Source organism: Balaenoptera borealis (genome assembly GCF_965194805.1).
Source record: "Balaenoptera borealis genome assembly, chromosome: 3".
Lineage (NCBI taxonomy): Eukaryota > Metazoa > Chordata > Mammalia > Artiodactyla > Balaenopteridae > Balaenoptera > Balaenoptera borealis.
In genome coordinates this window covers 16,630,074-16,647,814 of record NC_138866.1, presented here as the reverse complement: position 1 = coordinate 16,647,814, position 17,741 = coordinate 16,630,074, and positions in this window count along the sequence as shown.

Genomic DNA, 17,741 nt, shown 5'->3' with positions numbered 1-17,741 from the left:
GCACTCTTGAGACAAACAGTTCAGCTTCATTCCTGGCTCTTCTACTTTCTAGCTGTTTGAGTTTAAGCAAGTTAGTTAATCTCTCTGTGCCTCTGTTTTTTTATCTGTAAAATGGGAATAATAAGAGAATTTATTTCATAGGCTTGTAGTGAGAATTAAATCAATTAATATTAGTGCTTAAACACTCTGGCACATAATATGCACTAAATAAGTGGTTGTTAAATCAAATTGCATTGACAATAATGTACAGATTTAGAAATAATTTTAAAAACATGATTGTGAATAAATATTCAAACTAAATTAAGTTGTTAAAAATAAATGAGAAAGGCAGCACAAGTTAATGCTAATAAGCCTGAATATTAATAGAATTCAATTTTCAAAGAAAAATATGTTAAAATTTATACAAAAATTAATTTAGAAAGACTCATTAGACTGATAATTACAAAATAACTGCATATATATTTTTAAAAGCGTCCTAAAAGCACCAGATTTAGCAACATTACAGGCAATATCTTCCAAAAAATTAAAGAACAGAAAATTCCAGCAATCTGCTAACAGTCCCAAAGTCTCAGTGTGTGGGTACGTTTTTGTGTACCAGTCTTACATGAATATAGATGTAAAAATCCTAACACAAATTAGCAAATTGAATCCATCATGATATTAAAATAACATCATAATGAATTCCAAGAATGCAATAATGTTTCAATAATGAGAAAACAGTATTGTTATTCATCATATCATGAGTTAAAAGAGAAATAGTATTGGAACTTGCAATCCAAGGTGCCAGACTAAGCACATGAATGAACCTTCCTTTCCTCTCCAAATTCAGTTGATACAGAGAAAATGCTTAAGAAAATGTACATTAATAATAGTTCTGGGAAGCAGCAATAGATACTAAAAACAGAGCAGAAATTTGAAGGATGGTAAAGTACTTTCTAAACAAAGCCTCAGAGGTAGAAATAAAGGTCAATATTGATATATTTGATTGTAGACATATTCAAAAATTATTTAGTATCAGGAAAATATAAGCCATATTAGAGGGCAAATAAGTAGCTCAGAAACATATTTGCAAGTTGTATGACAAAGGATTAATTTTCTTTTTATACCAAATGACTTAATAATCAATAAGCAAAAGTAAAGCTCCCTAACAGACACTGCTTGTCTCATTAAGCAGGAACTGTGTACTTCAGTGAGAAAAATATTCAGTATATATATAGGGCTCCTAACACTCACAATGAGTCACAAAGAAACATGTTCACAAACACATGTGCACACATACAAACATGTGCAAACATTCAAATACAAGCACATATCAGTACATGAAAAATTACTCAACATTGCCAATGAAGTGTAAATTACAATAAGGTGACATATTTTCCCAACTCACTTAAAAAAGAGAGAATAACAATGCACAGATTGAAAATAGTTTGAGGGAAATAATCATTATATGTAAATTAGGCAATGTACAATAAAAATATTCAATACTCTGACCCTGGGTTTCCACTTCTAGGAAATTTCCTGAAGAAACATATCTTTGAATACAATTTTTAATAGAAAATATTGGAATGTACATCAACACCTAAATTTAGGAACCATAATGTTAGTATATTATGATACTTCAATGCAATACAGCACTATGCAGTCACTGATAGGATGATGTGATTGGACACATAATTACTTCTATGTATTTTCATATTGTAGTAAGAAAAATAATATTAAGTATTGTCTATAAGTATTAATATTATAGTATTCATTAAAATAAAAGGTTGCCAAACAGTATCTATAGTATCTTATATATGTACTGGATTCTCATTATTCACAGAAGTTATGTTCTATAATGTCACTTCAAATGCTGAATTAGTGAGTATTAAACTGCTACTTTTAGGATTAGGATTAGAAATACAGGATTAGGTTCCTGCAAGCCCCTGGTCACATTTTCGCAACCTAAGTGCATAACCTTGTTCCGTACGTATGTTTCTATTTAAAGACACATTATTACATATATTTATTTATTATATATTATATATACATAGATATGCATATATATTTGTTGATCCCTTAAGTGAACTCACAGCCATCAACCCTATCACTTATGCCTGAAGGAAGCTTATCTAACACGTATTTTCTTGATAAGGCTTGTCACAACCTTCATGCACTTAGGAACTCTGGACAGTACTTCAGCACTACACTTGAAGGTTATTTTAAATATGAAAATCAGCAACAAAAAACTATTATAGCAAGTAGAAAAATGTTCAAACACAGAATTCATGAATAATGATGACCAACTATATGTATTAGTAAAGACCTTTATGGATGGAAGTGCCACAATATGTCAGTTTAAACTAGGTAGAGTTAAAAAGAAATTTATTGCACTATAAAACAGGAAAACTCATGGTATGAAACTTGCTTCAGGTACACTGGACTTGAGGATAGCCACGTCTAGCTCTCCGTTTCTTTCACCCTCTTTGTTCTGCTTTTCGTTCATTGAGGTTGCAAGGATGGCTGGTAGCCTCTGTAACCTTTCATTCAAGGAGCTCAGTGAGTATACGTGAAACAGTGTGTCTATTTCCCAATATCTTCAATAAGAGTCACAAGCAGTGATCATGGGAGCGTGAGCCATCACATGCCTCTCTTTGAAACTAGGAAGTGGAGTCAGAAGTGCAGTGAAGGAGCTTGCCTGGGACTCAAGCCAATGAAAAGAAAAGTACACTTCTACCAACAGAGTGTGATGGAGATAGAGCAAGTTTTGAATATTCTTGAGGCCTTGGGTCCACTGTTCTTGAAGCAAGCTTTACTCCATGAATTTCCCTATTTTGTGACCCAGTGATTTTCCTTTAGCTTAAACTAGTTTAAATGGACATATTGCCTCTGCCACCTGAACACTTCTTACTAAAACCACAGATCGAGATTGGTAAAAGAGGTGCTCCTCAGAGAACAGGGTTAATCTATTACCCTATCTTTTAAGATAATTTCAGGGAGTATATGCACACCAGAAAAGATACATGAAATATGCATTGCTAACTTTGGATGGAGGGATTTTAAGTGACTTACATTTGTTTGTTTGTTTGTTTGTTTGAATTTTCTTTCTTTTCTTTTTGGTCTAAAATAAGCATAAATTATTGGTGTATTGGAAAAACATCATAACTAAAATATAATCTCTACATTAAAGTTAGCAGGGGAGAAGTTAGCACCGAGCTGACCTTTTCAATATTCGTATCATTAGACTTGCATCTTGTGAGACATGCTGGGTGAAGAGTTAGCCTCTACTGAATTATTTAGCAATCTTTTTGGTAAGGCTAGCTGGCCCATGTGCCTGGTACATCTCTTTCTCATTGCTGGAGGCCAGCTGTGCTGATATTCAGAGGTGTGAAATGCAAATAATATCACATATCCATTCTAAACCTAATTCTATGCAAACAAATGTTTTCAGAAAAACTTATTTTTAGTCAATGTTCTCAAAGTGTGGCCCTGAACCACCTGCATCACAATTACTGCAGTTTTTGTTAAAAATTGAAGTTACTACATCCAACATTAGACATTAGTGAATCAGAGTATTTGCTGTTAGGTTATTGGGGAGAATATTTCTTAGAAGCTTATATGATAATCATTATATCTTCCACATTTTATAAAACAATGATCTAGTGTGATAAAAACTTACTGTCTTCATAAGAATATATTCTGAACTCAAATTTATTTAAATTAATGTTTAGAAGTAAACATTATTAGAGTCACTAAAAGCAAATATCTTCATGTTCATGTACCATAGATGATTCTCAACTGAAAGCAAATAACATGTCATACCCAGAGAGAGGGGAAAAATTAAAAATAAAATGTATATTCTCAAAGGTAGAATAAAAATTTTTATTTTCAAAGAGTCAGCTCTTAGAGAAAAAATATATTGATAGGCTTTAGTATTCAAGGAAAGTAATAGAGTAAAACAGTGATTTTTCTGCCTTCAAGTAGAAGAATGAAACATCTAAAAACAGCTGGAGATTGAATTACAGGTAGAACTAAAAGAAAATGGGCCCTAAGTTAAAATTCCAGCAAATAAGTGAATCTAATGCTACTGAATTTGGAAACTAACTTTCATTACAATATATTTTGATTATAATCCATGCCCTGAGTTCACGCATTGCAGGATGCATGGTATCAATTTTCTGAGTTATTTTTATATCATTCCACAAAGCTGGAGGTTGCATCTGAATGAGTAGAGAGAATTGGCAACAGAGTTGTATCTAAGAATTGATTCAATGATAAAACATATTGGAAAACAATTTATAAAGTGTTACATATTTTTTTAATATTATACAATATTATGTTATTGCATTTTCTTAGTAGGCCTAAAGCAGATCTGCCTCTTAATATGATATCAGAGTGCTTTTCAAAACAGTGAAATTAAGACCTTTTAAAATATTAATAAGTATCATTAAGGTTTACCATAGGAAATGTTTAAGAATAGAAACACATGTATAGCATTTAGTCATTCATTTAGCAAACAATTCTGAGTTCTTGCTATGGACCAGGCACTATCAATGTTTTGAGAGGCAGTTTCATAGGGAGGCAAAGTAATAGATAAATATATTGCAGGGTATATATGCTTTGATGGGGGCAAGAGCAGAAAGCTCTGGGACTATGTATTAGGGGCGTATATCTCAGACTTCCAGGGTGAAGGAAAATTGTCCATAAAAGGAATTATTGCTATCAAGCTGTGCAAGATGAGAAGTAGTTTACCAAAGTCATAATGGCTGGTGACTGGAGATTATGAGTCAAGGACTGTTGGGTGTGGTATGGTTGGGAAATAAGTTTTGAATAAGGGAGTGTTGAGAGATAAGCCTGAAGGTTGGTGTGGGATTTCTATCCTCAGGACAATGGAAGACCTTTGAAATCTTTTAAACTAGGGAACTAGATAATTTAGAACAGGGATTAGCACAACTGTTCTATAAAAGACATATAGTAAATGCTTTAGGCTCCTTAGACCATTTGCTTAACTCTGCAGCACAAAGGCAGCATAGGTAAGATGCAAGCACAAATGATCATAGCTGTGTTGCAATAAAACCTTAATTACCAAAACAAGTAACTGGCTGGGTTTAGCCCATTGGCTGTAGTTTGCCAACCATTGATTTTGAAGTTCACAATGGCTGAAGAATGAAGAATGGATTTAAGAGCGACAAGGATGAAGGCAGAGGGAATATATAGGATATTGCTGCAAAAATGCAAGTATAAGAGTCATAATTAAGAGAAAAGCAGTGTATGAATGGATTAGAGGAAGATGAATACAGGATACCTTAGAAATTTAAAAGATGTAGGAGTTGGTGATATGAAGGATGTATATGGATGTGATAAATGCAGGTTAAGGATAGCTTGGGCACTGGGAAGGTGTAGATACTGAGATAGAAAACATAAGAGCTGGAGCAGGATTGAGTTGAGTGGAAAAGAAATGGTTTCTGTTGTATACTACATGAAACCTAAGAATCGTGATATCCAAATAGAGAATAATGATGTCTATTAGGTCAGAAACTCAGGGCAGAGATCTTGGGTGCAGACATGATTTAAATGCTCCAACTCCAGAATTCTTCTATCTATAAGAATATTGAGACAAAGAAATACCTAACCCAAATAAAAAAATAAATAAACCACAACACCATCAAAAGTTGAAGCCTATATTCTGTGGCACATCAATGTGAGGGAGGTAGTAAAGGAGGTTTCCACTGAGAAAATAATTGGAATGTTGAATGGCATAGAATAAAAAATACTTTTGCATTACTGTAGACTAGAGTACTTGAGGGCAGTTTTTTTCTGTTTGTTTGTAAACTTTACAATGCTAAGATGATCTTTATTATAAACCTGACCCAATACACTAGGAATGTTAAAATGTGATTATTTCCCATGGATTCAATTTGAAAATGCCAGCCTGGTGGTTCTGAAAGCAGCCCACCTATTTCACTGACATACAGCTTTAGATATTGAGGTAGAAGATTTCAAGCCAATGATGAGAAGATGTTCTCTCATTGATAATGACAATGTTTATTAAAATTAACTCTATTGGACATTAATATAATAAACACAACATTGATTATATTATTGTGTATACTCTTCCTTTTTTCTTCACATGACAAAAAATATATAATTTCCCTAAATAGTTTTTCTGTATGCTAGAATTCCATGATAACATGTTTCATGACTGCACGGATTTGGGACATAACAGAGTTCAAATAAAAAGCCCACTGAAGCACAATTACATTTAGCAAATACCAAAAATATGAGTGTTAAAGTTATTCCTGCAAAGGTATGCAGTGAATTTCACCATATAGGTTTAGATTTTATTTTACATAAGTTAAGTTATAGCAATTTCCAGGGTCATTTTTCTAATTTGTCTGCAGCTTAAATTGCATTGCATTTCCATTTTATTAAAAGTGTGAATGTTGTGATCCTAAACCGTTTATCTGACTGTTGTGATTCTTAATGTTGTATGACACTTGAAGATATACTTGTTCAAAACCCAGGGCAAATATTTTATCTCCTACTTAGTAAAATTTTCATACTTTTACATTAAGTGTATATAAACATCCAAGAATAAATGTGAAGGGTCAAGGAAAATGTTTCAGTGTTTATTAGAGAACAATATACTATATTTACCCTCCATGATCATTATCTCTTTCTCATTTATTCTGAGCTGAAAAAGTGGTATTTATTTTTCACTTCATAGAAGACAGTCAACTGACTACTACTTTGTGTAGAATGTAAAGTTGCATCTCATGACTTGAAATGATAACATTTGCATAAATAGAAGTCAGGAGTTTTATTGCCAAATGCACTGTTATTTTATTCTGAAAGTTAAGAAAATAACAGAAGTGAGTAATGGCTATTGATGCAGTTAGCAGTGGCCCTAATCTGATGCTTATTCACTGGGAATGGACTCACTGAGTTGAATTTTATACATGTATTATAAAGGTTTATGAAATCAAATAAGATATTCCAGATGGAAGATTAACATGTCTTGGTGAACATTTTATGACACTGTTAAGTGCAAAGTCAATGAACAGTACCAGAAGAAAGAACATATCTATAAACCAAAGACAATTTGCAATGAATCATAGGAATATTTTACATGATAAATGCAGTTAAAATATGCCACCAGGGATTTAATTACAACCAAGGTTCATGATTATACCTCTTTGCTTTCTCCCCCAAGCATGCTTTTCTGTGATCTACAAGACTTTATCATTATGGAGTGTATCATTCACTGAATGCTGTACCTCCTGTCATGGATTCTGTTTTGTTTTTTTGTGAATATAGAGCTTGGACGGATCAGTCTACAAGAAATATTTGAAAGTCACATGTCATAAAGTGGTATCTCTCATAAACCCATATTAAGGATGGTGAACTTTGTGCCACTTTTCTATTTATATTTTCCCCAGTTAAGTAATCAAATTTTCAAACTGTCTCTAAGCTATCCAAGAAAAATATAACCTAGCTAAGCATTAACAGTAATTTCAAAGTAGTCAGATAATCAAGCAAAACTCTCACCTCTGTTCAAAGATTGAAGGTTGGCCTTCACGACTTTGTCCCAGATTAGCCGATTAAAACCTGGAAAGACTGATGTTCACAGGATATGGACTCTTTAAGAATTTTATGCAAATGATTTTTCTCAACTGATCTGCTTCAAATTATCTCCTTCTTAATTCTTTCCATACTTAAATTTGACAACATTCCTCATTTAGTAAAATATTTCTAAGAGCATTGTATATGAATTCAGAATAAGAAAAATCTTGAAGTTGAAATAAGTCTTTTGATGTCACTAACTATCTTTAACAACATGAAATGAATCAAGTTTGCTGACAAACATTAACAGTTGCCTGTACTTTTCTTTGTCTCTTAAATATAATTCATCTGGCTATTATTTGTAGAAGCACATTTTGAAATTAAGCATAGAAAATTGCAGTCTTTTAAATTTTCTGCATTTACTACATATTATCAGAGCTAATTCAACTTTATTCATCCTACTGAAATTGAACTCGGTTTTATATTAGTGCTTAAAATGAATTCCAACTTGGAAAATCAATAAGAAACTTGTAAATACTCTATCTTACCCCAAGTTCTAGATAATTTTGGAATTTACAATGCGTGCACAGGTTGTTTAATGCCATTCAGATTTTCTAAAGAGTAGTTTAATTTCATCTGGACTAACAGCAAACTGTGTACAAAAGAATTCAGAGTTAATCCATGTGCCTCGGAAGAGCAGTATGTGACTAAGAAGTCTGGGTTAAAAGAGAAAAGAAAGCAGATGTTAAAAAGAGAAAAAGATAGCGATTAGAGTTCTTTAGTGATATTATCACTTAATCCTTCACCTGTGCAAACTTGTGCTAAAATCCATGCCAGCGTTTCTCAACCCTTGGAACATTCATCATAGAAACCTAGATTATTTACCCAAATCATGGAAAATACTAGCTAACACATAGTTATGTACAATTTCTGCCCAGAAATCTTCAGGTGGCAACGGTTTATATGGTCCGAAAGCCTGACAAAGCCATGTAGGGGTGTAATGGAGATAAATATAAATATAAAACACATATATATATATACATGTATATATATGTATATAAAGCTAGATATATATTTTATATTATGTATGTATAGATAGAGATACATACAATGAGAATGAGAAAGAGAAAGAGAAAGAGAGAGAGAGCTCTAGCTGTACTTGTTTCAGAGTCTAAATCTATATGTATTTTAATCTCATTCTTCCTGGTGTTTTCAAAGTAAATCACTCTAACTTAAGCATGAATTTGACCATTTCCAAATCCAAATCTGCAGTGGTCACCTAAATATGTCCATGACATTTTAAAAATTACCTTTACTTTTCAGATGCACAAGTATGAACAATTGAAAATATTTTAAATAAGCTTTAAAGATATACAACAAATAAAATAAGAGGTTTAGATAATTGCTTGGCAAGTTTCAATTACAATGATGTGAAGCCTCAGGAATATATTCCTGTATAAAAGTTTATATATTTTAATACTTTTGAATAATATAATCATGAATGCTTTAAAAACATTCAATGTGATTGAATAAATCACCATTACATATGCAATAATAAAATCATTATTTGTTGCTACTCATAATTAGGTCTGTGTGTCAGTTCTACAAAGCATTGATTTTTATGTTTATTTCATAATTATCATTGGAGGAGATGACCCACTTTAACAAATTAGTTTGTGCTCCCAAAGGGCTAGACCAGAGGTGTGTGGTTATGCTTTAGTGTTGACCAGAAGGTAAGTCATCATGAAGCATAAATCATGTCTTTGATTTCATCTTCATCTTCATCAAGCTCCTTCTTTCTTTTTGATATCACCGTTCTCTTTTATTTTCTGCAAAATTTTTCTCTTCCCTTAATGTTATTTGAACATTTCCTCTCTCACTTACTCTCAGGCAACTTGTACAATTTTCACAACTGACTCATAGGTTAGGCACATTTCCCCCAATTTCAAAGATGAGAGAATGGAGACAATGCAGTTACTGACCTGCCCAAGGTTGTACAGTACTAACTATCAGAGATTTGAATCAAAACAGTTCTGTTGGATTCCTATCCTTACAGATCCAGTCTGGACATTTATTGTTAAAAATATTATTTCTTTCCTTTTCCAACTCTTTCTATGTCATAACCATTCAAAAAAGAGCTAATGAGTTAATGGCTGATGATTTCTTTCATAAATAAAACACAAATGCAATTGTTTATACTGTGTGTTGCAGTGAACAGCTCTGGGGTTATTTGCATGCTTTAGTAACCATCTTCCTGACCCATTCACCCAGCTTCAAGGTTGCTTTTTTTTGGAGCTCTCTAGCTTTCTAACACTGGTTTATCCCCAGAGTGCAGCTGTCAGGCACAGTCTTCCTGGTGGCTGAGACTGAGGCCTGAGTTGGCAGAGTGTCACTAAGCAACTTGGTTCTCCTCTTATCTTGCACCTTACACTTGCAAAGGTGTTAACAGTGTCACCGCCAGCCCAGGCGGCCCGTAGCCACTCCAACTGTCAGCTTCTCGACTGACAAGTTTGCAAATCCTCCCCCTTGTAGCTCTTGTCCTCAGAGTTACAGACCTTGGATAGTGATGCATCTACTGAATGTCACTGTAAGGTGCCGGAAGGATGACTCTGGGACTAGATTTCCTTTTCAATTTTACTTGTTTTACATTTTCCTAATGTATTTGTTTTATTTTTAAATTTTATTTTATTTTTTTTATACAGCAGGTTCTCATTAGTTATCTATTTTATACACATCAGTGTATACATGTCAATCCCAATCGCCCAGTTCATCCCACCACCACCACCACGGCCCCCGCCCCCGCTTTCCCCCCGTGGTGTCCATACGTTTGTTCTCTACATCTGTGTCTCTATTTCTGCCTTGCAAACCAGTTCATCTGTATGGTCTGCATGTAGTGCTTCAATTTTATTTTTGATGAAACTTTGTAAAATCTATGATGGAAACACCTTTTGTTTTTTTCACGACCTACATCAGTCTCAAAATCATTTCCCTTTCTTCCAATTTTATGTTTGAGGTTTCAATGTAGCCGTATCATTGTATTTCTTTCTTTCCTACATTATAATTTCTGCTATTATATATTTTAAATGTTCTTCTATCATTTATGTTTTAAAAAATAAACCACCACCAACAACAAATGATTTGACCCTTAGGAGATGGGCTAGGTTTGGAGTAATTTTTAACGTTATCAGAAATTTGAACAACTGTGTTAGGACATCTTCCCTTTTAGGCCCAAAGCCACAAAAATTTCTTATTATTTATGTAACCACAGAGCAGCAGTTCTCTATATTATCTGTTCATCCGACTGCTAATGCCTTCATTGAAATCCCCATTGGCACTTGTCAGCATCCTCACCTCACTGATACAGACTCTACCCGGTACCGATTAGGGTTCTTGGCCTTCCCCAATCAATAACAATTGATAAGATGCCAGACAAGAAATTCTGGCCAGGCTTTCCTGGGGCCCCTGCTGCAGCAGTGGGGAGCAAAAACAAGTAACATTTTCCCTACCTCACTCCCTAAGGGGGGTTAGCTGGCTCCTTATACGTCGTGAGGGTAGGGGTGTGTCCAGGGGTCGGGCCAGAGCGGTGGCTTAGGGGGTCTGCCCACCCCTTTGGTGGTGTTGAGTGCAGGGGGCATGTGCAGTACCCTGCTTTTGCTCCCGGCTCTTCAGAAGTGGCAGCTGGGTTTTTTCTTTTTTTTTTTTGGTCTTTTTGTATCTTGTCCATAATTTGCCCCAACTGTACACGCAAGCAGTTGTTTTTAGTCCCTTGTAGTTTCTTGGTATTTTATTGCTGGAGGAGAGGTTTGTCCAGGTGCAAGCACTGCAGCAGAGGGTCCCAGGTCCCAGCCTGTCTTATACCCACACTGTTTCATCCTCCTGGATTTATCTTTCTAAAATAGCTGATCCTTTTATGACGCCGGCCCCTGTATAAAATCTAACATCATTTCATACTTCCTAAAGGTCACAGGTTACAATCCTTCATTATTTGTTCCCCAAACATTTTCCCAATAGAGCTAATAAAACATTTCAGTCCTTGTCTTACCACTTTCTGGTCACCCAAAAGCCAGTTAACTGCTGTCTCCAAGTCAGTTTCTCTTCTACAAACAGAGACTCTCCACCTGGTATATCTGGCTTTGACAGTCTCTTACCAAAAAAATTCCCCTGATTACCATAAACAGAAGGCTACTCCTCTAAGTGTGCAGGATGGCACGGCAGGCTTACTCTTCTCCACCCCGCTCTCTCTCTCTCTCTCATGATTTGCCATCGATCCAAGCTGAACCCGTTGACGTTCCTCAAACTCAACTTCTCTCAGCTCTAAGTCTTTGTCGTGCATATACTGTGTCCACTGCCTGTGTCTTTCACACACACACACACACACACACACACACACACACAATACCCTCATCTGGAAGACTTCCATTCAGCTTAGGCATAGTATCCTCCAGTAAGCTTGGTTGTTATGATGGTTCTTAAAATTTCCTTATTCGTTTTTTTTCAGCAGTCATCACAGTGGATTATAATAATCTATACTTGTTTCTTCATTAGAACATAAGCTTCTTTAGGGCAACGCTACATTTTGTTTTTGACATTATTTACCCAGTGTCTCAAATGATGTCCAGGATAGCACCAGTTCCTGGTAAACATTAGAGATTCAAGTACTAAATGAAGGAATGACTGTAAAAGAAGGAGTAATTCTCACTGCTCTAATTTCACATCTGTCAATTTGTTCCTTTTCCCTAACAACGTACCTGCCAGACTCTGGAAAGAAATTTGTTTCCTATTCCCAAATACACTGCAACTTTTCTGTGTTTATACGCATGCATTCCCCCCACTTGTCTCCATCTGGAGAACTCCTTCAACCCTCAGCACAAATATCATCTCCACCATGAAAACTTTCTTGTCTACTACAGTAGCTCCTTTATTTGTGCCCCCATAATATTTTGCATATGTTACTGCATTTGTGTTTTATTTTACTGATTTATGTATGTGTCTTCCTTCTTTGCTCAGCTTTAGAGAATGATGCGTTCACCATAGAATACTCAATTTCTAACACTGCACTGGACACATATTAGGTGTTTAATAAGTAATTGATCAATATATTTGAACAATTGTCAGATGGTTTCTGACTTGAGACCAAGATTCTAACTGTGTAGGATGTTATCTGTAGGTGTAACTATTCTCATACAATACAGGAGTTATTATTGATTCCTCAGTACAAAACATCTCAACTTACGTATTTGAAATCGTGTATTCTCATCTACAGACATTACTTCAGTTCTACAGGGACCACCTCTTATCTTATAAGAATCATTTAAAAAAACTAAAATATTTTTCTGCATCAATTTTATGGATATGCGCTTATGTTCCCATACTACTTGTTTCGATATCTGCCTTTAATCCTTGACTATTTTCTTAGGATCTGGGGCTACTTAGACTTTCTTTCACTTGATTTCAGTTTTTTTGACATCCTAGAACTGTAGCACCCTACCTTACCCATTAACTAATTTAATAATTAAATGCAGAAAACCTACTGTGTGCCAAGTACTATTCTAGGTTAGAGATACATTAGCAAATGTAAATAAATAAAACTCTCACTTTTATGCAGTTTACATTCTAGAGAGATGAAACAGACAATAAGCAAAACAAAGAAGTACATTACATTGTTTCTTAGAAGGTGATAAATGTTATCACATAAATTAAATTGGGGTGGGGTGGCAGGAGAGCAGAGATGGCATGGTGGTTAGATTCAGAATAGAATGGTCAATGAGGGCCTTGCAGAAAGTAACTTTGAGCAATGACTTGAAAGGAGTGAGGTGGGAGCCCTGCAAATTCTGTGAAAATTACAAAGTATAGAATTATAGTACATGCAAATACACTCAAGCAGCAACACATTTGGGCTATTCTAGGAAAAGAAAGGAGGCCACCATGTCTAGAATAGAGCAAGAGAGGAGAAAGTTATTAGAAATAAGAACAGACAAGCAACAAGAAGATAGGAGGTCTTCAAAGATTTTGAGCAGAGGAACAGAAGAATTTAACAGAATCACTCAGGCTATTGTGTTGACAGTAGACTCCAGGGTGGAAGGCAGGAGACCAGTCAGTGGTTGAAAGCTATAATCTAGCCCAGAGATGACGGTTGCTGGGACCATGGTGGTTGTGGTGGAAGTGATGAGAAGTAGTAAGAATTTGAATATGCTTTGAAGGTAGAACAGAATTTGTTATGAATTGAATGTGAGCATTTAAAAAAAGAGAAGAGTCAAAGGTGGCTACAAGCCAAGTTGTCCTGAACAATTCAGAAATGCAATTTCTAATAAATGTAGGAAAACTTGTTCTGGGAAGACAGGAATATCAGAAATTTGGTTTTCAATGTGGTGAGGGTGAGATGTTTGTTAGACATGTAAGTGGAGAGGTCAAGTAGACAATTTTCTATGAGCCTAAAGTTCAGAGAAAATATACAAAATGGAGGTAAACTTTGGTACACAGGCAGTATTTAAAGCCATGAGATTAAGTGTGAGAAGATTTGAGGACTGGTTTCTGTCTTATTTGAAGACTAGGGGCAGTGGAAGAAGAATCATCATAGTAGACCATGAAAGAGCAGCCAGGAAGGAAGAACATCAACAAAGTGCATGGTGTTACAAATAGAAAGGAGTGGAAAATTGTGTCCAAGTGAGAGCTCAGGTGAAATGAGGACTGGAAAGTAACCATTGCAATTGGCAGTGAGGAGGTTACTGGTGACCCAGGAAAAGCATTTAATGAAAGAGTAGAGAGAAACCTGATTGTAGTTTGTTTCTGTAATTATTTCATTAATACTGTGGGAAGAATTGAATCTTATCAGTGTTTTCTCACGTTTTTGGCACTGCTCGCCTGAGTGCTCTGCAGTTCAGTGAAGTGACATACTGTACATAAGTAACTAAATTGTCTTTGATAAAAATAGTATAAACAATAAGACAAAAGGGGGACATGGCTGCATGGTATTTTTAAGAAGAGAGAGAATAAGAGACACATGTAAATAGTTGAAGGGTTACTTCCGTCATACCCAAGGAGACTGCTGTCTAGAGAAGGTAGACAGTGTACAGTTGAACAGGTTGTGCAATGCATAAATCCTAGAGAAGCCATTCATACCATAGTGAATGTGAATGACACCATCCAGGGTTGTACAGGTTAAATCTGGAATGATTGTACACGATGGCTCTGCTCTAGACTGGTATGGGATGGAAGACATACATCTACTGTTGTTTTAGTCTCAATTTTCATGTTTCTCATGTTTGAGCATTTCTTAGCACAAAATAGGATTCACCAGTTTCAACCAATGTATTTTTCAAATAGTATGTAAATTTAGTCCAACTTCTTTGGAATGCACAAAACCACATATTCTGTTTTATCATAAGCATTTTAAACTGTGTTAAGAATAAGTTTTAATGATATGCCTTATGTATCAGCCTTAGAACTTAACTCCTTATAAGATGAATGTCTCTGTATCTCATACCTCCTCACTGGTCAAACTCAGGGACTGAGATAGTTTAATCACATTTTTCATCCCATGATTCACCAGGTGTGTCAAACACTCATGCTTAAATGCATCTTTCCATCATTCAAGAACCCATGTCTTTATCCTATATATATCCACTCAGTAAATAACTCCTAAACCCCCAACATACACCAGACTCTAAATGTTAGAGATTACAAGAAAATAAAAACATGATATCCATTGTTCTTGCTGTTAGGTTATCTCCTGTTGTGCAGCAAATTCTCCCCAAACTTTTAAAGAACAACCATTTTACTATATCTTATGATTTAATGGATCAGGAAACTGTGCAGGGCTCAGCTGAACCATTCTTCTATTTCATGTATCAGAGGCTGATCATTTGGTAAGTTTCAACTGGGGTCTTTGTTAGCTTAGAGGGTTTAAGACAGCTTTACTCACATTCTTAATGCCTCGGGCTTGGAGCGGTGGCTGGAAGTCTGGGCTTGACTGGGTTTTACTCTCAGTAGACTCAGATCCTTTCGACACGCTCTCTCCAGAAGGCAGGAGGACTTCTTACATCATAACTCAGGAGTCCAAAAATGAATGGTTCAAGAGAAAGGAAGTAGAAGAGAAGTCTCAACTCCGGGCCAGCAAACTAGCTCATGCCTTCTGATGTATTCTTTTGGTGAAAGGAGTCACATACCCTTCCTAGATTTAAGTGAATGGTACATAGACCACTACTCTCAGATGGGTTGTGCAGCAAAAGTTTTGTGGCTGTTTTTAATCTGCCACATCCACTAATCTTTTCATGAAGAAAGTATATTTATTAACACAATGCATTACAATGGCTGAGAAAAGAATTACTAACAGTCTAGGGAGTGGTTGATAAGATCATTTTCTTCTGCCAGGTATATCTGGAAAGCCTATGCTAGGGCTTAAGTGACAAAATATTTGCTTTGCCAATCCAAATATGGAAAAAGATGGAGGAAACGCAAGCCTTAAATTCTTTCCACTTAATTCTCTGCTCGTTAAAGGAAGTGTTTCTGAGAAGACAAAGACCACCAACATAATCGACGAAAATGTGACACTTCATTTCCAAGATCTCCTCCGGTTCTAAATAACTTATGTCACCTTATAGTCCTTTAAAACTGGGACTATACAGCAATGGAGTAGCAAGATAACCACCTGAAAAATGCGAGCAAGCAAAATGCCCTCTGCACGGTGACCCTGCCTGGAGTGAGTGTGAAATGGAGACATAAATCTATTGTTCCCTTGGTTCCTTATGGAAAAAAGGAGTCATTTTGTGGCAATTGAAGACAAGATAATTGCAATATTATATTAGGCCCCCAACATCTTACACTCCTTAATGACCCAAAGTCAGGCTGTGGAAGAAAGATTGGTTGGACATAAATGTCAAAGGTTAGTAAGAGTTTATACAAACAATCCATGATTCTACTGAAGTATTTTAAAGCAACCGGTATCTGTAAAAGAATTGCTAGAAGTGTTGTTGTATATCCATTATGTAGCCATATGTGAGGCTACCGTCGTTAGCAGAGAACAGCATCAGAGTAGAAGCTTTATTATTTTAGGAATAAATGACTCACTGCCTTTAGAAGGCAAAAATTCTAGCATTGTTTCTACTCCAACATCACCAGAGCAAGATTATTTTTTGTGTGAGGCTTCACTACCAATATCCTCTTTTAAATACCGACTGAAGATTTTGTATTTTCATGAGGAATTAAATGTGTAGTGAAGTAAGATTGACTTTTAGACTTCTTGAATTTTCAGAAGTGACAAAAAAAAGAAAAAAACAACAACTCAGGAATCCTAAATGGAGTAATTTTGGTTGTTGTTGTTGAGGTATTCAGATCCTTATAGCATCAGCTTTACCTTTCCTGAGTATGCTGTTTAAAAAAAAGAAAAAAAGAAAAACAAAGAGATATACCACAGTAGGAAAGAATCCATTAAAAGAAGATAGCTAGGGCTTCCCTGGTGGCGTAGTGGTTGAGAATCTGCCTGCCAATGCAGGGGACACGGGTTCAAGCACTGGTCTGGGAAGATCCCACGTGCCGCGGAGCAACTAGGCCTGTGAGCCACAACTACTGAGCCTGTGCGTCTGGAGCCTGTGCTCCGCAACAAGAGAGGCCGCGATAGTGAGAGGCCCGCGCACCGCGATGAAGAGTGGCCCCCGCTTGCCGCAACTAGAGGAGGCCCTGGCACAGAAACAAAGACCCAACACAGCCAAAAAATAAATAAATAAATAAATAATAATTAAAAAAAAAAAAAAGAAGATAGCTATATAAATTTTCTTGTAATACAATAAATTATTTTAATGAATTATGCATTTTTAAAGATTTCTTTCCGCAACATGAACAGTCTTGTAAAAATGATCTACTTTCCTATGAACATGATTACATACAGAAAATATATGTGTGTAGCAGTGCAAAACCATTTTTAACTAGCTTGTTTTCAAAATTAGAAGTTTGATTATGAATTATTATACTTCTTTTAGCATTTTTATAATAGAATATGAATTAGAAGCTGAGAATTGTCTCCTCTTCCTAGAAATATACTGAATTTTAGCTTAAAGGTATTTGGTATCTAAACTATAGCTCTGACAGATAACATCCTTTTTACTTTGGTCAAGAGGTTATAAACAGTAGTAAAAGATAAAGTTAGAGAATTCTCATGGTGTCATCAAAATATAGTATTTTCTATTTACCTAGCAGTTTACATT